This window comes from Cotesia glomerata, linkage group LG6 (assembly GCF_020080835.1).
Source record: "Cotesia glomerata isolate CgM1 linkage group LG6, MPM_Cglom_v2.3, whole genome shotgun sequence".
NCBI lineage: Eukaryota > Metazoa > Arthropoda > Insecta > Hymenoptera > Braconidae > Cotesia > Cotesia glomerata.
This window is the reverse complement of record NC_058163.1, coordinates 2,242,775-2,266,379: the sequence shown is the minus strand read 5'-3', so window position 1 is coordinate 2,266,379 and position 23,605 is coordinate 2,242,775. Positions and strand designations below refer to the sequence as shown.

The following is a 23,605-nucleotide window of genomic DNA, read 5'->3' as shown; positions in this document are numbered from 1 at the left end:
TTTATTTTTATTTTATCCTATTTTTGTAATCTTGATTTATCATCAGTTTAACATTTTTTCTCATCAATTCTAATCAAACAACTATTTAAGTAATTAATAATCATAAATACATTTTTTTTAAATCATTTAAATATTTAATTTCAAATTTAATCTCATTTTAGAAGGTGTTTATTTCAGTTTTGTTTTCTCAAAAAATGTTTATAGAAAATTTAATATTTCTTCTTTTTTTCGGTAAGTTAATTAATTTTTTTAACATTTATTTTTTTTATTTAAATTCTGTTTTAAAAAGAAGAAAAAATTTTTTTTTTAAAAGAAGAAATATGTTAATAAAGATAAAGTGATATAAAGTTAAGTTAAAATTAAAATAAAAAAAAAAGAAGAAAAAATTTTTTTAGAGAAAATTTTTTTTAAAAAAGAAGAAAAATTTTTTTTCAAAAGAAAAAATATATTAATGAAGATAAAGTGATATAAAGTTAAGTGAAATTTAAAGAAAAAAAAAAAAGAAAAAATTTTTTTAAAAAGAAAAATTTTTTTTTAAAAAGAAAAAAAATTTTTTTTTTAAATTAGAATATTTAAAAAAAAAAAAAATAAATATGTTAATGAAGATAAAGTGATATAAAGTTAAGTTAAATTAAAAAAAAAAAAAAAAAGAAAGAATAAAAAATAAAAAATTTTTTTAAAAAGAAGAAAATTTTTTTTTAAAAACAAGAAAATTTTTTTTGAAAAAAAAATAAATATGTTAATGAAGATAAACTGATATAAAGTTAAGTTAAATTAAAAAAAAAAAAAAAAAAAAGAAGAAAGAATAAAAAATAGAAAATTTTTTTAAAAAGAAGAAAATTTTTTTTTAAAAAGAAGAAAATTTTTTTTTTCAAAAAGAAGAAAATTTTATTTTAAAAAAGAAGAAATATGTTAATGGAGATAAAGTGATATAAAATTAAATGAAGATGAAAAATCGGAGACTAAAGTAGTTTTACTTTGCGCGCAACCAAGCGCAACTCAACTCGGTGAGTTTAAAGACAGCTCACAACCGCCTCATGATGTCTTGCGTGGCCATGCGTCGTTCACTACGTCTCTTACCACCATCGTGGTATCACCAACTCTACCCGTGTCTATCAGAATAATTATTATCACCATTACCATAACCATCATTACCAATTACCGTTTCCATCATCGTTCTCGTTTCAATCCTAGTTTATTTTATAATTTTATTTTTAATTCAACTATTTAATCTCAGACATCCCAACCCCCAGTGAACTCCCCGTAATTTTTTTTAACTTTCATTTTTAATTAATTAAAAAAAAGTTAAGTGAAAGTGATTACGTGTTGTGATTTAAAAAAATATTTTAGTGTAAAAAAAATTTAACTTTTTTTTGACTTGTTTAAAAAGTGAAGAAAATAAAGTGAAAAAAAAAAGTTTGCCGGCGGGTTATAATAGTATAAGGGCGAGAAGATATGAGAAAATATATAAGGATGAATAAAATATAGCATAGAAGATACTGGCAGTAGTTATGCGCTCAAATTATGCGTCTTGGTTGTTAGCGATGCAGAATTATCATATAACAACACTCAATCAGAACCGCAAATATTTGTACCAACATGAGCACGCAGATAAATACAAATAGCGCTGTAATTGTTGATAAAGATCGGCCGCATATTAATTGGTGAGTCAAAATTTTCATTTTTTATTTTAATTTTAAATTGTTTAGGATCTAGTTGACGCTCTGATAATTTTACGCCTCCCATAAATTCTGATATCGGTTGTAAGTTAGTTATTGGTTGCGGGCAGATATGAAGGCTGGTCTATGATTGTCGGAGCAACACTGTGGGAAAATGTATAACTTTGTGCTCAGTGAATGTTCATTGCAGTTATTGGCTCATTTTGCTAACTTTTTTTTACTTTACTGACCAATCGTGGCTTAGTTGTTTATTATAAACAACACTGGGTTTATTCCAACTGTGTTAAATTCCCATGAATCGTTTTTAGGATTTTTTTTTTAATTTATTCTAAATGTTGCCAAATTTTTACAAGTCTGTATTTAAAAAAAAAATTTCTAGTTGATTTTTTTGGAGAAAAATTAATATTTTTGTGACAAGAAATTAATTAAAAATTTTAAACAATTTTATTTCTTCAGCTAATAAATAAAATTTTTAATAAATTAATTTTTTGTCATAAAAATATTTATTTTATTTCAAAAAAAAGTTTTTTCCCAATTTTTACAAGTCTTTACTTAAAAAAAAAATTTATTTGATTTATTTGGGGAAAAATAAATATTTTTGTGACAAGAAATTAATTTAAAAATTTTGTTTTTTAGCTAAAATAAAAAATTTTACAATAAATTGTTAAAATAAAATTTTCTAAATTTAGAAAAAAAGATTTTTTATTGTAAAAAAAATTATTATTTCTTCAGCTAAAAAAATGAAATTTTTAATAAATCAATTTTTTGTCACAAAAATGTCCATTTTAATTACAAAAATTTTTTTTCTGAATTTTTACAAATTTAAAATATGTTTTATTAGATTTATTTTAAGAAAAATAAATATTTTCGTGACAAGAAAATTAATTTGAAACTTCTTAATAATTTTATTAGCTAAAATAAAAAATTTTACACTAAATTTTTTGTTTAAAAAAATGTTCTAAATTTAGAAAAAAAAAATTTTATATTGTAAAAAAAATTTTTATTTCTTTAGCTAAAAAATAAAATTGTTTAAAATTTTCAATAAATTAATTTTTTGTCACAATAATGCTCATTTTATTTAAAAGAAAATATTTTTTTCCAATTTTTACAAGCCTTTACTTAAAAAAAAAAAAAATTGTTTTATTTGATTAATTTTGAGCAAAATAAAGATTTTTGTGACAAGAAATTAATATAAAAATTTTATTTTTCATCTAAAATAAAAAATTTTGTTACAATAATTTTTTTGTTAAAATAAAATTTTAAATAAATTGAATTTTTTGTCACAAAAATGTCCATTATATTAAAAAAATTTTTTTCCGAATTTTTACAAGTTTAAAATACATTTTATTTAATTAATTTTGAAAAAAAAAAAAAAATAGTCACTTATATTATAGATGAAAAAGTATATTAAAATTGATAGACTTGACATCTGGCCACTAGTAAATTAAAGATAATTAAATTTAGGCTCTAAAAGTCAATAAATAAAAGTTATTTTGATCGTTAAAATTATACCAAGTTGAGTAGGTCAACTCAACCGGAAATTTATTGAAATATTAAAAACAAATGTATTTAAAGCCTGTTAAAATACTTTAGCAAAAATATTTTATTATAAAATATAGAAGTTAAAAATAGAGCTCTAAAATATTGTTATCTAAAATTCTTCATTTTTGAGGTCATTTAAATTAAAAATTTTTTAGTAATTATTATGATAAATCATACGAGAGTTACACAATGGCACATGTTCAAACAAAGATAAGCACCCAGGTGCACCTAAATGAATGGAAAGGAGGAACAGAAAAATAACAAAATTATTAGATCGATAACCGGAAAATTATGATCATAATATATTATTAAAGTAATCAAGGTAAAGACCGACGTAATATTTTGTTGGTATTAATTAAAATAAAAGATTTAAAAGAGTTGAGAAATAAAAAAAAAAAAATGTGATCAGAAGCTGAAGAATGAAAGGAAAAAGTTGAGAGAAAATTATTAGATCGATAACTTAAAAATGATCTTACCATGATATTAAAGTAATCAATGTAAAGACTTGTACGTAATGTCGGCAAACGTTGTAGTTGTTTTTTTTTCCGATCATAAGTACACGGTATTTATTATTGTAAATAATAAATCGATTTGCCGTTCGTTCAGAGGCAATCTTTATCTCGGTACATATTATTACAATACAATTGTAATTTAATTTATTATACTGAAGATATAGATATAGAAATAAATGTAAATATATAATATATTATAAAGTAAGAGGGATGAGATCGTAAATCGCGGTCTCACCGTTTTCAATGGGTCACGCCCCATTAACACGAGGTTACCACACTATAACGATTAAATAATGTTACTTTTTATTATTATTTTTTGACTTTTAACTTTATTCGTTGTTAATTTACTTTTTTTGCTTTCGCAAATAAGATCCCACCGATAGGAAGCGATTTGATCAGTTAAAACAAACAGTTTGCTGACGGTCATGTTTAATAACTGTTATTTTCGGCTGGGAATTTATTAATAACGAGCGAAGTTAAGAATTTCCTTTTTTGAAAGCGACTACACGGTTAATATTTTGCTTCATTAAATTTCGGGTACTTCATTTTCTATTTCTTATAGATATTTAGATGAAGGGTTAAAGAAAAAGAGAAAAATTATATTATTTAATGTAGTGCTTCATATAAAAAATCGAAAAATTAGTTACATTGATAGAAGGATTTATAAGACATTAATAATTTGATTTGAAGACAATTATTTAATTTATTAAATATTTTTTAACATTCAATAAATATTTGAAAGGAAAGTGCATTTATTAATAGTTAACAAATATTTATTAACAGTTAATAAATATTTTGTTGAGTGAATTTGTTTCGCTTGCAATATATGATATCAAGATTGCTGATAAAAATTATCTTTATAAATTATTTGCATTAATTATATTACATTATAATAATGTTTATTGTAAAATACCAAATTCTATCACAGCTCATAATTATCTTTTATATTTTTAAATATTAAAAAGGTTAATTTATTTAGTGAATTGAATTATTATCATGTTTTCCAGCTATAGAGTTATAAAAAGTGTCAAAAGAAAATTACTATTTTTACTTTTTATTTTAAATAAATATGTGTTAACAGTTAACAAATATTCATTAACCATTAATAAATATTTATTAACAGTTAATAAATTGTACTTAATAAATTACTTATTAACTGTTCATAAATATTTTTTAACTGTTAACAAATATTTATTAACATTTAAATCGTATTTAATAAATAATTTATTAAATGTTAATAAATATTTTTTTAATTCTATGACAAAAAATCATATATTAAGTTAATAGAGCTTATTAAATATTAACAAATTCTTCTATCAGTGCAGGTTATGGGCCCAGATTTTCTTCAATTTTAATATTAGGTCTAATGATCCTGCACTGATAGAAGCACTTATTAACTATTAATAATTTTATTTATTCGACGACAGTTATTTAATTTATCAAATTTAAATAAATATTTTTTAACATTCAATAAATATTAATTTGAGAGGAAAGTGCATTTATTATTAGTTAATAAATATTTATTAATAGTTAACAAATATTTATTAACAGTTAATAAATATTTTGTTGAGTGAATTTGTTTCGCTTGCAATATATGATATCAAGATTGCTGATAAATAAAAATTATCTTTATAAATTATTTGCATTAATTATATTACATTATAATAATGTTTATTGTAAAATACCAAATTCTATCACAGCTCATAATTATCTTTTATATTTTTAAATATTAAAAAGGTTAATTTATTTAGTGAATTGAATTATTATCATGTTTTCCAGCTATAGAGTTATAAAAAGTGTCAGAAGAAAATTACTATTTTTACTTTTTATTTTAAATAAATATGTGTTAACAGTTAACAAATATTCATTAACCATTAATAAATATTTATTAACAGTTAATAAATTACTTATTAACTGTTACTAAATATTTGTTAACTGTTAACAAATATTTATTAACATTTAAATCGTATTTAATAAATAATTTATTAAATGTTAATAAATATTTTTTTAATTCTACAGTCAACGCTCTCTGTATTGGACCTCTCTGTTTTTGACCGCTCTCTGTATTTGACCAAATTCTTCCTCTGTATTTGACGATTTTACAAAGCTCTTATGGACAAGGACGAGTCAAATACAGAGAATGGTCCTGAACGGGCGAGTCAAATACAGAGAGCGTTGACTGTATGACAAAAAATCATTTATTAAGTTAATAGAGCTTATTAAATATTAACAAATTCTTCTATCAGTGCAGGTTATGGGCCCAGATTTTCTTCAATTCTAATATTTCTAGGTCTAATGATCCTGCACTGATAGAAGGACTTATTAACTATTAATAATTTTATTTATTCGACGACAGTTATTTAATTTATCAAATTTAAATAAATATTTTTTAACATTCAATAAATATTAATTTGAGAGGAAAGTGCATTTATTATTAGTTAATAAATATTTATTAATAGTTAACAAATATTTATTAACAGTTAATAAATATTTTGTTGAGTGAATTTGTTTCGCTTGCAATGTCATATGATTTGAAGATTGCTTATAAATAAAAATCATCTTTATAAATTATTTGCATTAATTATATTACATTATAATAACGTTTATTGTAAAATACCAAATTCTATCACAGCTCATAATTATCTTTTATATTTTTAAACATTAAAAACGTTATTTAGTGAATTTAATTATTATCATGTTTTCCAGCTATAGAGTTATAAAAAGTGTCAAAAGAAAATTACTATTTTTACTTTTTATTTTAAATAAATATTTGTTAACAGTTAACAAATATTCATTAACCATTAATAAATATTTATCAACAGTTAATAAATTGTACTTAATAAATTACTTATTAACTGTTAATAAATATTTGTTAACTGTTAACAAATATTTATTAAATCCTATGATGTTAAAAAATCATTTATTAACAGTTAATAAAGCTTATTCAATATAAACAAATCTTGCTATATATTACTATTTATTACGTAATTTTTTCCTTTTTTTTTCTATCTATTGTAGGGTAAAGGAACCTAATATTGACCATAATTCGATTTTATATTCAGTAATTATCAATTTTTAATTATACTTTAAATAATAATTTAAGCATCTATATAAATATATCCAGAAATAAAAACTTAGGGTGCAAATGTCAGAAATTTGGGAAAATTAAAAACCTCGCCGTGTTTGCTACATTTAAGATCAATTTATTTAAAATTAAATACTTATCAATAAATAAGTATTTGTAAAACAATTTAATATCCAAGATTAATTATCAATTATTTTTGTTAGAAAAAGCATGTTAATAATTGAAATAATACTCTGGTGAACAATTGGTGTTGTAAATTATCCAATGTACCTAATATTAGTATGACTTGAAAGATTGATTTAATTATGAGTACTGAAGATAATATTGCATCAGAATATAGAACAACTAACAACAATACTTCAATTATTAACATGTCAGTGAATAGATTAGCTAATGTCCAAACTATTGTAGATTTTAAATAAAAATTATTTACAAGTCTAGTAAGCATAATACTACTGGTCAGTATTTGGAACATACAAGGTCAATATTTAGTAAGTAACGTTCAATATTCGGAGCAATCGGCTGTAACGTTAATTATTACAACTCAATGTTTATTATTATGTATTTTATAAACAAAAGTATTATAGTTTGTAAGTTAAAACTATAAAAAAAGGAAAACGCTCGTTACAGCTGATAAACTCTTCCAATAAATTTACAAATAACTTATTTATGTTCATTTTATCTAAACTGGTCAATATTTAGAGCCTTTACCTTATAATTATAATTTTGAATATCAGCAAAAAATTTATAATCCTTTAGAATCAGTGAAAAATTTTTAAAAAATAAATTTGAAGAATTTATTTAAAATTGAATTTTTTATAAAATTTTCTATAAAACTGGATTTAATTAATAATTATATTTAGTTCTATAAATTAAATATGTAAAATATTTCTTTTTAAGATATCATTAAAAAATTCAATTAAATTATTTTTTAAAAAATTACTGGTCAATATTTGAAGTCTAATTTTTTCTTAGAAAAAATTGCCAAAAATTAGCAGAGACGAAATATTTAAGATGATAATAATAAGAATTAATTTATATCTTATCAAAGCGAGGTATTAAATATCAGCAACAATTGACTCATGACCAAACATTAAAGATCCGTCGTCTGATTAAACGGAAATTCGTCACCCACCGCATTAATATTATTAAGAAAAAATTTTTATTGAGGCAGTGGGTGGGTTCGATAGTGACGAGCAGGCAAATAAAAGTAAAGGGGAAAGAAGCGTAAGGAAGAGTAAGAAACTGTGAATGAAATAAAGCAGCCAGAGAGTGAATGGTTTAGTCAGATTTTTTTTAAATTTTATTTTATACATATATGTTTACATAAATGCGGACATCCACAAGAAATCACGCACGCTTACTAATTTAACATACTGCAGAAGTAATTTTCAGCCCTTTACACATTTAATTATAAATTGTTTTTTTATAAAAAGTGTATCTGGCGACGATGTGACGTGTTAATATTATCGTCTATTTTCAGATTTAACGACTAACCATTTAAATACTCTTTTTTTAATCTTTCGCTTTGTTTACGTTTAACTTTTCAGTTAAAAGACACTGTCTTTATTTTTTGGCTACATTTAAAAATAAAATATTACTTTAAAGTATCTCAGGAATTTATTAATAAAAAAATAAATAAATCTAATACAAGGAATGTGTGAGATAATTAGACATGAGCCGTAATTGAGGACACGCGTGTCTCGGAAAAAGTGAGATAAGGCACGAGTTTACAAAATAAGAGGAGGGTTGAATAAAAATACTTAAAATTTTTTTTTATTTTCGTTAACGGCACTGAGAAAAATTTGTTTATATTTAATAAGCTTTTATTATTAACTGTTATTATTTTTATTTATTTATTTATTTATTATTACTATATTAATATTATTATTAATACTATTAATAATATTATTAATAATATTTATTTATTATTTATTTATTGATTAAATGACTACATATTTAATTTATAGAGTTAAATATAATTATTAATTAAATCCATTTTTATAGAAAATTTTATAAAAAATTGAATTTTAAATAAATTCTTCAAATTTATTTTTAAAAAATTTTTCACTGATTCTAAAGGATTATAAAATTTTTGCTAATATTCAAAATTATAATTATAAGGTAAAGGCTCTAAATATTGAACAGTTTAGATAAAATGAACATAAATAAGTTATTTGTAAATTTATTGGAAGAGTTTATCAGCTGAAACGAGTGTTTTCCTTTTTTTATAGTTTTAACTTACAAACTATAATACTTTTGTTTATAAAATACATAATAATAAACATTGAGTTGTGATAATTAACGTTACAGCCGATTGCTCCGAATATTGAACATTACTTACTAAATATTGACCTTGTATGTTCCAAACACTGACCAGTAGTATTATGCTTACTAGACTTGTAAATAATTTTTATTTAAAATCTATGATAGTTTGGACATTAGCTAATCTATTCACTGACATGTTAATAATTGAAGTATTGTTGTTAGTTGTTCTGTATTCTGATACAATATTATCTTCAGTACTCATATTTAAATCAATCTTTCAAGTCATACTAATATTAGGTACATTGGATAATTTACAACACCAATTGTTCACCAGAGAATTATTTCAATTATTAACATGCTTTTTCTAACAAAAATAATTGATAATTAATCTTGGATATTAAATTGTTTTACAAATACTTATTTATTGATAAGTATTTAATTTTAAATAAATTGATCTTAAATGTAGCAAACACGGCGAAGTTTTTAATTTTCCCAAATTTCTGACATTTGCACCCTAACTTTTTATTTCTGGATATATTTATATAAATGCTTAAATTATTATTTAAAGTATAATTAAAAATTGATAATTACTGAATATAAAATCGAATTATGGTCAATATTAGGTTTCTTTACCCTACAATAGATAGAAAAAAAAAGGAAAAAATTACGTAATAAATCTTAATATATAGCTAGATTTGTTTATATTGAATAAGCTTTATTAACTGTTAATAAATGATTTTTTAACATCATAGGATTTAATAAACATTTATTAACAGTTAAAAAATTATTTATCAAATACGATTTATTAAATGTTAATAAATATTTGTTAACTGTTAACAAATATTTATTAACAGTTAATGAGTAATTTATTAACTGTTAATAAATATTTATTAATGGTTAATGAATATTTGTTAACTTATAAAAAATATTTATTTAAAATAAAAAGCAAAAATAGCAATTTTCTTTTGACACTTTTTATAACTTCATAGCTAGAATACATGATAATAATTAAATTCACTAAATAAATAAACCTTTTTAATATTTAAAAATATAAAAGATAATTATGAGCTGTGATAGAATTTGCTATTTTACAATAAACGTTATTATAATGTAATATAATTAATGCAAATAATTTATAAAGATGATTTTTATTTATAAGCAATCTCCATATCAAGACATTGCAAGCGAAACAAATTCACTCAACAAAATATTCATTAACTGGTAATAAGTATTTTTTGCCCTCCGGGCGGAAAGTGGCAACTTTCGTCCCGCTGCGCTAAACTAAGTTGCCGCTTTCCGCCTTCGTCGGACAAAAAAATAGTATACACTCCTCGGGAAGTAAATAAGAAAGCCTCAGATCACATGTTTGTTGACCTCGGCTTCGCCTCGGCCAACAATTACATGTGATCTGAGACATTTCTTACTTTACTTCCCTAGGTGTGTAATATACTATTGTTAACTATTAATAGATACTTATTAATGTACTTTCCTTAAATAAATATTTATTTCATATAACCTGCATTGAAAATGTGAGTTTCAATGCCTGTTGAGCCAACCGAAACTAGACAATTTCAGACCAATGCGACTGTGCCGGGCAGGTATCAATTATTTCTTCCCGGCGGACAGAAAATGACGATTTTCTGTCCGCGAGGTGAAGTTGCAGCTTTATTTTCAATCCTATCAATTGTTTGTTTATTTTATACCTTTATAATTGTCATTCTAACCGTTAAACTGTACTAACATATTATAATTCTGTTATTAAGCATAAATAAGAATGATAAAAGAAAACTTGTCAATTTACGAATAATGTTTGGTAAAAAATAAACTATTACTTTCTATTTTATTATAAGTTTCATAATAAAATGGTATTTTCGCTGTTCGTCTGAAACTATCTAGTTCTGGTTGGCTCCAGACATTGAAACTAGCATTTTTAATGCAACTTATATGAAAAATATAATGTGTGAGGCGGGATGAAACACGATTTCAGACCGAGTGATGCCAGCCCTCGCTTCGCTCAGGCAGGCAACTTCACTCTGGTCTGAAATCGTTTTGTTTCATCCCTAGTCACACAATATACTATTGAATGTTAAAAAATATTTAATAAATTAAATCAACCATTTGGAAAATTTTCAAGCTCTCCAAATTTGCTTCTAAATAATGACAGAAGGAAATTCTAAGCTCTTACTTAAGAAAATTTTTAAGCATACACACGTGTAAATAATAACTCAAAGGAATTTGTCGAAAATTCCAATAGTATTTTTAAATACTCGAGCGCAATTTGATAAACAATTATAATAAATAAATAAATATTATGTATAATGTCTGGAAACAGTTAAAGCCTCAGGTTACTGGAATATTTCTCCGAAAAGACAAGTGCCGAAAAAATAAACCGTCTGAGTATTTGAGAGAGAAAGGGAGCAAGCACCTACTGGAGAACACATAACATTGCCAATGGGAAAAAGGTAAAAAGGTTTTAGCTGTCACGAATACAAGAATGACTAAAAAAAAGTTAAAAGAAGCTATGTTTGAGAATAATTTAACATTATTTTTTATTTTGTTTCTTTTTATGTTCTGTTAAGTTTTAGTGAAATCCGTTAGGACACAGATTGTACACGTACGCTTTTATTTTTCTGTTTTAGATTTTAGGGGATTAGTTCCTCTTTCCTCTTTTCTCTTTAGTCACGAATTACAAATTATAAATTATTTATATCTGTCCATTGTTGACTCTATTACTTGAATTGTATTCAAATTTGATACTATAAAGGTATATAAATTAAAAAAAAAAAAAAAAAATAAAATAAAGAGATGCATGTAAAAAGGTAAGGAAGGTAAGAAACCTTTTTTTTAGCAGGTGCAGGATGTGAATTCGCCTATACACTAATCGCCTCGGGACATTCCAACAATTTTGCCATTACTTCCATTCGCTCAGATCGGTCAAGCTCAAAATAATACTATGCCCGAAAATTATAGACAGTAAGAATGAAATAACGAGATAATGCGTTAAGCCACATATACAGCCTTAAGCTTCCTTCTTTATATCTTTATTTATTTTTTTTTTTTATTTTTAAACTAGTGACTTATTGCTAAATTGGTTATCGGAAATTCTTTGAATGTAGGTGGTCTAAATAAAAAGAAAAAAAATATAAATTGTTAACCGTAAAATCTTTAAAAATGATTATTGTAAATGAAAGTAAATAAGGCAATTAAGCGAATTAAAAGAAAGATAAAATGAAATTTTAATTATCAATTTTAAAATTTATTACATTATGATTGAATAAATATTTTTTTATAGATTACGAAGTAACTTTCACTAACGCAAAAATTGCTTAGTAATCATGATAAGTTGAGAAATAATGAATATTCATTAATTTTTTTATTTTTAAACTTAAATATTTATTTTTAAAATAATTGTTTAATTACCCACTGAAGGATTTATTAATTGTTAATAATTTAATTAAATTTTAATAAATATTTTTTAACCAATAAATATTTATTTGGGAGGAAAGTACATTTATTAATAGTTAATAAGTATTTATTAATAGTTGACAAATATTTATTAACAGTTAATAAATATTTTGTTGAGTGAATTTGTTTCGCTTGCAATGTCATATGATATAAAGATTGCGAATAAATAAAAATCATCTTTATAAATTATTTGCATTAATTATATTACATTATAATAACGTTTATTGTAAAATACCAAATTCTATCATAATTATCTTTTATATTTTTAAATATTAAAAAGGTTAATTTATTTAGTGAACTGAATTATTATCATGTATTTCAGCTAGAGTTATAAAAAGTGTCAAAAGAAAATTGCTATATTTGCTTTTTATTTTAAATAAATATTTGTTAACAGTTAACAAATATTCATTAACAATTAATAAATATTTATCAACAGTTAATAAATTGTACTTAATAAATTACTTATTAACTGTTAATAAATATTTTTTAACTGTTAACAAATATTTATTAACATTTAATAAATCGTATTTAATAAATAATTTATTAACTGTTAATAAATAATAATTAAATCCTATGATAAAAAATCATTTATTAACAGTTAATAAATATTAAATATAAACAAATCCTTCTATTAGTGTAGATATTTTTTAAGGGCTAGAATTTTTGAACGCGTCGTTTGATTTTGATTCGCAAATATTTTAAAAATTATTTATACAAAAAATTTGAAAAAAATGTATTTATTTCAGATTATATTTATTATCACATTGCCGAGGTCATTATTATTATTACATTTTTAAATTTATCATTTGAATTTTAATCTCTTGTATCATTAAAACCAACCAAGGAAATTACAATAAGTTTAAGTGTATAATAATTTTAAAAGCGGTTGATCTGTAGGTCATCTTTAGAACTTTCTGCTTTTTTCGAGCTTGGCTCGAAAATTTTCCAACTGGTTGATTTTTAGCTCTGTGAGCTAAAAAATTCAAACGATTATTTAGAAATTTTTTAAGGGCTAGAATTTTTGAACGCGTCGTTTGATTTTGATTTGCTTGGCGGCATTCAACGCAATTTTTTAAGTACAAAAATTGTTTGTCTTGAGTCGATGGATTGAAGAATTCAAAAGTTATCTCAAAAAAAAAACGAGTATTTAGAAATTTTTTAATGGCTAGAATTTTTGAACTTGTCGTTCGATTTTGACTTGCTTGGCGGCATTCGACTTAGTTTTTCAAGTCCAAAAAAGTGTCTCTGCTGTCTGGAGTTGATTAGTCAAATATTTAGAAAGTTATTTAGAAAAAACTTAAAAAAAATGTATTTTTGGTTTTTATTTTTTGAATTTCTTTGAAAGGGCTCTGGCGATTGACTTTAAAATCTAATCAGACCGAAGTCTCAATGAACACTTTAGAACGCCGTGTCGGTCATCTCGATCGGTTGATTCGTTCTAAAGATATCCTACGGCAAAATTTTATTTACATACATACACACGGCCGGACGTCCAGCCGGGAATAGTCGGAACAGCTTCCTAGGACCTCAAAACCTGGAGATCTGATGAAAACTCTTATTCTCAAAATTCCACCGACAATCAATAACTTGGTATTTTTAAAAAAAATTAATTTTCAAAGCGGAAAGTTTAAAAATGTCAAAGTTGTTGGAAAAACTACTGGTAAAAAATGAAATAACTTTATTATCGAAATATCTTTCTCAAGTTTCTAATTTCTTATTAGAAATAAATTAATAAAAGTCGTAACTTTGAATAACTGGATAATAAAGTAGAATAGGTTTTATCGGTGTAATAAGTAGAGTATAAAAAAACCAAGTATATATAAATATAATATATCTATATATGTATTAAAATTTTCCAGTTTAATTAATTTTTCTAAAAGTTATACTCGGTAGATAAAAAAATCTTCCACCTCATAAATTAGGAATAATAAAAATATTAAATGAATATTGAAAATAAATAAATTTGTATGTATGAAGAGCTAGGATGGGAGGTGAATTTGCATCTCAAAGCGATTTCACAGACTGCAATAACTACTAGACCGGTTTATATTGAGGATAAGAAAATGACAAAATGACAAAAGAAAATATATATATTAAAATAAAAATCAATAGATTGATAAATATTATAACTTTTGCAATAAACAGTTTTATTTTAACGTCATTTATAAGACTAATATTATCATTACTTATAACGTGTAAACATATTTATTCAAATTCGTATCCCTATATATTACTTTTTATTCAAATCAAGATAATGCAACTAATTTAATTACCTCTACCTCTAGATTTATTCATTTTTAATTGCATAATTAAATAATTATACCGATTTATTATTTAATTAGAAGGACGCATGCCTCAAACTCTGACCTTTGATTTTTTTTATCACGCTTCAATTGTTATATTAATAATAATTATAATTAATAGGAAATTTTTTTAAAATTGTTATTAGACCATTTAAAAAAAAAAAGTAGGTTCAATAACCGAAACATCGATGATGCAAGACAAGTTTTTAATTTAAAAAACAAAGCCAAGGAACAAATAAATTTATTTATCCGTTACAACCGTGTTCTCAGTTTCTCAGTTTCTCAACTAAGCGTAGTATAAGTATCCGAGTCTATTTATCAAGCCGGTTTATCTGGCATACGGAGGCGCGGAAACCCTTTGCGCCATAACACAACAATCTTTCTTATCTCTTAAAAAAAAAAAACGCTTAAACTAATACCAATACTTGTGTCGATCACAAATTTTATAGCTCTTAAATAAATACTTAAAAAAAAAATGTTAAGGTTACGAGGCCATTAAAATGAAATTCGACAATTTGTTTCCGGTAGAGTTATTACTGTTCATAAACTTTGCAGTAGCGTAAAACAATGAGCTGCTTGTTTAATAAATCACTTTGTTTTTTTATTTTTATTTATTCTTTTGTATACATTTAAATACTATGGGTAGGATGAATGAAGAAAAAATACGTGTTTAGACTTACAAGAAAAAAAATATAGTAATAATAATTTTTAAAAATTTATTCTTATAAAAAAATAATTAGTGATAGAAAAATAGTTTTGACCGATTAAACAAGCGAAAATTTAGTATTTTTGATTGTTGATTCTCAGCAAAAGTTATTTTATTGAGCAATCAGCAGCAGAGATTTTATTTAACTTGTTTGACTTTGTTATTTGATAGCAACGCAACAACCCTTAAGCTCTGTTCAGTACCCCTTTCTTTAGCTTTCTCAATTTTACTTTTATAATAAATATTAATCTGTTATCAATGACGTTAATTAGTAGATTTTCATATAAATCTGTTGTATTTGTCCTCAAAACGGAACTTTTCAAAAATTTTGCTATTTCCTGACTCAGCTCGTGGAGCTGGTTCAAAAAAATACCATTGGTTCTAAAATTTATACATGTATGTATTTATATACATACGATATAACTGACCTTGTCGCTACTCTAACTCACACAATTCTTATCGGATCTCCATAAAAAGTAGCATACTTATTTTTTGGACGATTTCCAAGGTTAAGTTTGAAGATCAGCTAAATCGAAAGATTAGTTTAGAAATTACAGCAATTATAAATTTTTAAAAATTAAGAAAAATTTAAAATTTTACTGTCTCTCCGCGCAATAACTATTGAATGCGATAACTTACTAAATTGCTGTTAATTTTATTTGAAAGCTCTTTTGATAAGCTTTAATTTACATAGCTATATATTTTCCTAGATCAATAAATTTAAAAATGACAGCAATTTAAAAGTTTAAAAATTTTATAAAATTGTGAGTTTTAGTGGTTCTTTAGGCAATTACTATTGAATTCGAGAACTTATTAAATTCCTGTAAATTCCATCTGAAAGCTTATTAAATGAGCTTTTATCAATCTATATATTTAAAAAAGATTACAAATTTTATATTGTTTTCTCAATTTTTACTTAGTTTATATAAAATCACTGTTATAATTTTACTGGAATATTATTTTATATTTTATTTCTTTTATAATTTACCAATAATGTAAATAAAAATTCGGATCTCCATAAAACGTAGCATACTTATTTTTTGGACGATTTCCAAGGTTAAGTTTGAGGATCAGCTAAATCGAAAGGTTAGTTTAGAAATTACAGCAATTATAAATTTTTAAAAATTAACAAAAATTTAAAATTTTACTGTCTCTCCGCGCAATAACTATTGAATGCGATCACTTACTAAATTGCTGTTAATTTTATCTGAAAGCTCTTTTAATAAGCTTTAATTTACATAGATATATATTTACCTAGATCAATAAGTTTAAAAATAACAGCAATTTAAAAGTTTAAAAATTTTATAAAATTGTGAGTTTTAGTGGTTCTTTAAGCAATTACTATTAAATTCGATAACTTATTAAATTTCTGTAAACTCCATTTGAAAGCTTATTAAATAGACTCTATCAATCTATATATTTAAAAAAAATTAAAAATTTTATATTATTTTCTCAATTTTTACTTAGTTTATATAAAATCACTGTTATAATTTTACTGGAATATTATTTTATATTTTATTTCTTTTATAATTTACCAATAATGTAAATAAAAATTCGGATCTCCATAAAACGTAGCATACTTATTTTTTGGACGATTTCCAAGGTTAAGTTTGAAGATCAGCTAAATCGAAAGGTTAGTTTAGAAATTACAGCAATTATAAATTTTTAAAAATTAAGAAAAATTTCAAATTTTACTGTCTCTCCGCGCAATAACTATTGAATGCGATCACTTACTAAATTGCTGTTAATTTTATCTGAAAGCTCTTTTAATAATCTTCAATTTACATAGATATATATTTACCTAGATCAATAAGTTTAAAAATAACAGCAATTTAAACGTTTAAAAATTTTATAAAATTGTGAGTTTTAGTGGTTCTTTAAGCAATTACTATTAAATTCGATAACTTATTAAATTCCTGTAAACTCCATCTGAAAGCTTATTAAATAGGCTCTTATCAATCTATATATTTAGAAAAAATTACAAATTTTATATCTTCTAGTCCATTTAATAAAATTTTTCCATTTTATTATATAAATATTTTTACTTGTTTTCTCAATTTTTAGTTGAACAAAATTCTTTTCATCAATTACACTTGTTAAGCGTATGCCCAAGAGATAGTACAGGGTAAGAGTATAGGCTCAAATATTATTTATCTTATCTTGTTCTCTCCACGGGGAGTAACTGAGATTCTGCAGAGTTACAGATTTAAAGATTTAATATCCACAAGTTGGAATTTTGAAGGCTCTGACTCACGCTCTGATGGATTGGAATTTTCAGAGTAGAGCCTACTTTTTTTTTTTTTACTTTTTATCAGGAAAATTCCACCGGCTACACTTTAATTTATCTCTCAATACATCTTAAAGTTAATTCAACCGAAAAAAACTTGATAAATTTATTTTTCTTTTTTTTTTTAAAGTCTAAAGAACAAGATGCAATCTCCGCCCGCATTTTAATGTGTAAAAAAAAATGTTTTGATTTGTTTTGAAGAAAAGAATTGGCGATAGTAAATAAAAATTGACACCCGAAAGCGAGAGAGGATAAACAAGAACATAAGTCTAGACGGATTAAAGCCCTATTAATAGCCGGTTCAAACAACAAATCATATCACATCTCACACATCATATCAACTGAGGCTGAGACTGAAAGACTGAAAGACGACGGGAGATTATTCTCCATACTCATAATAATATTGTATATACATATAAATGTATAGATATATTTAATACAAATAGATGAAAGAGAACCGAATAGGAGGTAAGAGGATAATCGTCAACGAGTTAAGCGATTAATTTCTTCCTACCTCGGGATCTCACGATCAATTTAATAAACCCGTGTCCATACATATATTTATAAGTGAATAACCGAAGCTACAAAATGTCGTTGTCTACAAATACAACACACTGTTGTTATTATATAGATTAAAATAGATTTAAATAAATAGATTAATATGAGCCTATTTAATAAGCTTTCAGATGGAGTTTACAGGAATTTAATAAGTTATCGAATTTAATAGTAATTGCTTAAAGAACCACTAAAACTCACAATTTTATAAAATTTTTAAACTTTTAAATTGCTTTCATTTTTAAACTTATTGATCTTGAAAAATATACAGCTGTGTGAATTAAAGCTTATTAAAAGAGCTTTCAGATAAAATTAACAGCAATTTAGTAAGTGATCGCATTCAATAGTTATTGCGCGGAGAGACAGTAAAAGTTTAAATTTTTCTTAATTTTTAAAAATTTATAATTGCTGTAATTTCTAAACTAACCTTCCGATTTAGCTAATCTTCAAACTTAACCTTGGAAATCGTCCAAAAAATAAGTACGCTACGTTTTATGGAGATCCGAATTTTTATTTACTTTATTGGTAAATTATAAAAAAATATAAAATAATATTCAAATAAAATTATAACAGTGATTTTATATAAACTAAGTAAAAATTGAGAAAATAATATAAAATTTTTAATTTTTTTTTAAAATATCGATTGATAAGAGCCTATTTAATAAGCTTTCAGATGGAATTTACAGGAATTTAATAAGTTATCGAATTTAATAGTAATTGCTTAAAGAACCACTAAAACTCACAATTTTATAAAATTTTTAAACTTTTAAATTGCTGTTATTTTTAAACTTATTGATCTAGGTAAATATATATCTATGTAAATTAAAGCTTATTAAAAGAGCTTTCAGATAAAATTAACAGCAATTTAGTAAGTGATCGCATTCAATAGTTATTGCGCGGAGAGACAGTAAAAGTATAAATTTTTCTTAATTTTTAAAAATTTATAATTGCTGTAATTTCTAAACTAACCTTTCGATTTAGCTGATCTTCGAACTCAACCTTGAAAATCGTCCAAAAAATAAGTACGCTACGTTTTATGAAGATCCGAATTTTTATTTACATTATTGGTAAACTATAAAAGAAATAATATATAAAATAATATTCAAATAAAATTATAACAGTGATTTTATATAAACTAAGTAAAAATTGAGAAAATAATATAAAATTTTTAATTTTTTTTTTAAATATCGATTGATAAGGGCCTATTTAATAAGCTTTCAGATGGAATTTACAGGAATTTAATAAGTTATCGAATTTAATAGTAATTGCTTAAAGAACCACTAAAACTCACAATTTTATAAAATTTTTAAACTTTTAAATTGCTTTCATTTTTTAACTTATTGATCTTGAAAAATATACAGCTGTGTAAATTAAAGCTGATTAAAAGAGCTTTCAGATAAAATTAACAGCTATTTAGTAAGTTATCGCATTCAATAGTTATTGCGCGGAGAAAAAGTAAAAGTTTAAATTTTTCTTAATTTTTAAAAATTTATAATTGCTGTAATTTCTAAAGTAACCTTTCGATTTAGCTGATCTTCAAACTTAACCTTGGAAATCGTCCAAAAAATAAGTATACTACGTTTTATGGAGATCCGATAAGAATTGTGTGAGTTATAGTAGCGACAAGGCCGGTTATATCGTATGTATATCGCGTGCCAAAAGGTAAAAGGGCGCATAGCAGAGTATGCGCCCTTTTAGCTTTGCAAAGCTAAAAGGGCGCATAATTTTTTTTTTATCACCAATCGACTGATTGACATATTCTTCGCCTAAAAATGAAGCATCGATTTCCTACAGCTAAAAGGGCGTATGTCTCTTATTATGCGCCCTTTTAACTTTAGGAATTTGAAAATTTTATGACCTAAAGCTACAAGGGCCTATAAATTTTTTTTCTAAATATTTCATAAAAATGCTTATTTTTAGCCTAAAAATTAAAAAAAAACGGTAGAGTCACACGAGAGAGGCGTATTCTAACTAAACATACACTCTTTTAAAATTACAATTAAAAATATTTTCAAAAAATTGCTAAATATGCGTGATTGTAGTAATTTATTTTTTATTTCAATCTCATTAGTTTTCGATTAATTTATTTATCTATTGCTTGTATAAAAATAGTTTAAAATTATTATTTTTTCAATATTGTTTAAGTACTTAACAGCCGATCTCCTCTTTTTTTCGCGTCGCACTCTCTGTAAGAAACGGTATTATCCTTGTTGCACTCATAATTATAAAACTATTGCAGTTTTATGTTTTTCTTTTAAACAAATGAGAATTTCGAAAAAAAACGCTCTGCTATGAAATAGATAATTAAAAAATCTATTACGTAGCAGAGTGTTTTTTTTTTTCAAAATTCTTCTTTGTCTAAGAGAGAAATATAAAGTTACAATCGTATAGGGACCGGTAGTTAAGAAATTTTTTTTTATTTATTAAATTTTTATATTTCATGTCTTGTGAAGCTATTTATCAAAATTTTATATAAAAACATAAATTTTTTTTATGCTTCCTTTTAGCTTTAGGCACTACTTTTCTAAAAGCTAAAAGGGCGCATGTCTTGAGTTACGTCCTTTTAGCTTTAGGATGCTCGAATTTTTTTTTTTTTTTACATATCTTTGTTTCGAGTGATTTTAAGAAGAATGGCAAAAAAAATTTTTTTTATGCGCCCTTTTAGCATGGATCCCTACTAACCTGTAGCTATGCGCTCTTTTTGCATTAGTCACGCGATATAAATACATACATGTATAAACTTTAGAACCAATGGTATTTTTTTGAACCAGCTCGACGAGCTGAGTCAGGAAATAGCAAAATTTTTGAAAAGTTCCGTTATGAGGACAAATACAATAGATTTATATGAAAATCTACTAATTAACGTCATTGATAACAGATTAATATTTATTATAAAAGTAAAATTGAGAAAGCTAAAGAAAGGGGTACTGAACAGAGCTCAAGGGTTGTTGCGTTGCTATCAAATAACAAAGTCAAAAAAGTTAAATAAAAACTCTGCTGCTGATTGCTCAATAAAATAACTTTTGCTGAGAATCGATAATCAAAAATACTAAATTTTCGCTTATTTATTCGGTCAAAACTATTTTTCTATCACTAATTATTTTTTTATAAGAATAAATTTTTATTAAAAAAAATAATCATAAAATAACTTAAGAATAAGCTTAAAAATAATTCATGACCAGCGAATAAACACTAATAACTCTATAGCGTATATACTCTAGACTAGATCTCTGAAACAATATTTAGTAATCACTCTCCGGTTTATTTGCTTTACCAGCTTGTTAACTAACTACTGCTTGACACATAATTAATAATTAACTAAACATTTTAATTATTTACCCACTTACAACTTTATTATAACTTCATCGCCTAGATTTTATTTATTATATATTTATAATTACAATTTGCAGTCCAGTGTTGACTCATTATCGCAATTATTCATGCACTCAACTTTGTTAATTAATTATATTCGTCGCGACATTATGAATATTTACGAACAATTTTAGTTATTATTATTTAAATACCTTTTTTTCCGTCTCTAAACCCGGGTAATAAAAGGGAACTAAAGCTAGACATAATAAAAGTTACTGTTTTGCTTAGTCAAAACACCTGACAAGTTTCTTTGCTTATTTTTTTCGTGCCAAACGCTCCATTATTTGTATTTAAAATTCCGATTCTGAGAGCTTGCTTTTTTTCTCGATCTGGATTAACGTTTACTTTTTAGACGGAACCTTAAAAGAAAAAAAGATCATTACTTTTACTTAAATAATTATGAAAAAAAAAAAAAAAAAAAAAAAATGCAAAAGCCAAGATTCGAACCCGAAACTTCTAAAGCAAAGTTTATTACTGCTGCGATATTGAATAAATTTTTTTTTTAATCAAAGATAAATATCTGGAGAATAAAACTGTCATCGCAATTATTATATCCACGTATGCGATCAGTTGAGCAGAGATTAAATATAATAACCCTGAATTTTTGATCCACTTTTGTCCTCACATACGCTCGGAATAAAAATATTGAAACACTATTTCATAATAATCCGACATGGAAATTACTTTCGTCCATCACCTTATTTCCTCTTTGCTTGATATTTCTGCACAAATACACGCGTTCTACTTATAATTAAACACACATGAAAAAAAAAAAAAAAAATAAAAATACAGTTAGCTTAATATTGCACTTGAAAACTTCCTTTCACGCTCATCAAACTTAAATCTCATTGGGCTTATTTTTAACAAATATAAATATGTATAATGTATATATTTTCCGGCGTGTGTCATTCAAATTATAATTATCCTTTTAACATCTCGTTAAATTTTTAATAAATTCCTTTGAAGGCAATATATTATTTGGCATTGACTTTAAAATAATATTTTTAAATTGGCGTCTTTCCAATAATTTTTTCTTTCATTTATTTAATATTTTATCAATTCACCGGTAGTAGTACACTGATAGAAGGATTTGTTTATAGTTAAAAAGATTTCTTAATATTTAACAAATCATTTATTAGAAGCCATTTGTTAGTCCTTAACAAATATTTGTTAGTATTTAAAAAGATTTATTAATATTTAATAAATGAAAATCAGATTTATTATATACAAACAAATCATTTTAAATACTAAGAAATATTTGTTTAATACTAAAAAATGGTCTGTAATAAATGATTTGTTAACTATTAACAAATATTATTTAATACAAATAAATCCTTCTATCAGTGTAATTTGTATTTTATCTATTTTTAATATTAATAAAATACGAACTTAATGATTCTTTGATATTTATGACACTATAAATAGTTTGGGGACTTTTTAAATAAATTTTAAAAATAATAGTGCTATTACAGAATCAATTACTAATAATTTAATGGACAAATGTGACAGAACAAATTTATAGAACCAAAATACTATTAAAAACTCCTCCAAGAACTTTACATAAAAAATTGATGACTAAAGAATATTTAAAACCAAAAGAATACTTATAATTAATTATCATTTGACTGAGTGTGACTGGTGGGACATCGAAAAAATCCTTCTCTTTTACCGCGGAATATTTAACGTCCAATTTCAGTTCGACCACTAAACTTTTAAAAAATACTCCCCTCTCAATACTAAATTTATCCTACAAACATTAAATATTATGAAGAATTAGACTGATTACCTACGTAGAAACAATTAAAAAAATTAGAAAAACGCTAGACCCTGA

At 24.1% G+C, this 23,605-nt stretch overlaps 1 protein-coding gene across 1 annotated transcript in view; it reads left to right on the top strand.

Annotated features, from left to right (window-relative positions):
- Positions 1-917: 917 nt before the first annotated feature.
- The window catches only part of LOC123267500, a 54,391-nt gene continuing 31,703 nt past the window's right edge, over positions 918-23,605 (top strand). Inside the window, exon 1 of the mRNA XM_044732167.1 lies at positions 918-1,664. The gene's annotated coding sequence lies outside the window, so the exon portion shown is untranslated. The remainder of the gene's footprint in view (positions 1,665-23,605) is intronic.